The 1,241-nt window shown below is 44.9% G+C and overlaps 1 pseudogene across 1 annotated transcript; it reads right to left on the bottom strand.

Annotated features, from left to right (window-relative positions):
* LOC105502173 lies at positions 1-1,027 on the bottom strand (annotated as a pseudogene). The gene has a single exon (XR_001000292.1). The product of XR_001000292.1 is annotated as a heterogeneous nuclear ribonucleoprotein C pseudogene (transcript).
* Positions 1,028-1,241: the final 214 nt, after the last annotated feature.

Raw genomic sequence — 1,241 nt, 5'->3', positions numbered from 1 at the left:
CTCCTTCCTCAGCCTCTTTTTCATCATCCTTGATCAACTCCAGCTGGTCATCCCCCCATCTTCATTATCATCATCATCCAGTAGGTCCCCCTCCTCAGCAGAGTCATCTGCACCCCCTTCAGACTCCATCTTCACATTAGTCTCATCTTTCCTCACGGAGCTGCTGCTCTGCTCCTCTTCTGACTTATCGTTCTTCATCTCTACTGCTTGTTTGCTCTGTTCCTTTTCAATTTTTTCCAGGTTTTCCAGGAGAGAATCACTTTTTGTTTTATCTGGGTCAACTCCTTCTTAATGGCCTGAAGGTCATCTCCTTTCAACTTTCCAGACTTGGAAGATCCCCGCTGTCCACTCTTAGAATTGAAGCCACTTTTGCCCCTTCGTGAGGTGTTTCCTGATACACGCTGACGTTTCGAGGGCACTACAGCCCGAGCAATAGGAGGAGGAGGAGGTACACGTGCTGGGTAACTGTACATCCTATCATAATAGTCCCGTTGAAAGCCATAGTCCAAGTCAAAAGAGGAGCCGTACATCTCCGCTGCAGATCGTTTCACACCTGCTTTTCCTCGGTGCACTTTTGGCTCTGCAGCCAGGTTAATATCTAAATCCTGGCCAGCAATCATTCTGCCATCCTCTCCTGCTACAGCAGCCCGGGCATTTCTCTCATTAACATATTGAACGAAGGCAAAGCCCTTATGAACAGAGCAGCCCACAATTTTGCGTACTTCGAAAAGATTGCCTCCACATCAGATTTCTTGACCACAAGAGTGTTGAGATTCCCAATGAACACACGGGAGTTCATGGAGCGAGGATCTGTCTTGTTGGTAACGTTGCTGGCCATTGTGTTTGATGATAAGGTTTCTCACAAAGCTGAAAATGTAGCTGAAGATCAAAAAAATCTCACAGGAGTGGGGAGGGAGAAGAGATTCGATTCTGAGTCTCCTACTGCCGGATTCTGCGTGGAGAAACCGACTGCTCGTCGAGGTCGGCAACGCGAACACAACCGCTCAGTCTTCGTCTCTTCACAAAATGGCCAGTAATTTATCAGTTCTAAGAGGTTTTGGGATGAAGTATTTAAGTTTTTCTATATATAAGATCATGTTATCTGCAAACAAAGACAATTTGACTTCCTCTTTTCCAATTTGGATGACCTTTACTTTTTCCTCTTGATTAAATGCTTTAGCTAGGACTCCCAGTAGTAAGCTGAATAAAAGTGGTAAAAGTAGGCATTTTTTTTTTTTTTT

Source organism: Colobus angolensis, unplaced genomic scaffold (assembly GCF_000951035.1).
Source record: "Colobus angolensis palliatus isolate OR3802 unplaced genomic scaffold, Cang.pa_1.0 Scaffold78, whole genome shotgun sequence".
NCBI lineage: Eukaryota > Metazoa > Chordata > Mammalia > Primates > Cercopithecidae > Colobus > Colobus angolensis.
The sequence above is the reverse complement of the archived record's forward strand: the minus strand, read 5'-3'. Positions and strand labels throughout refer to the sequence as shown.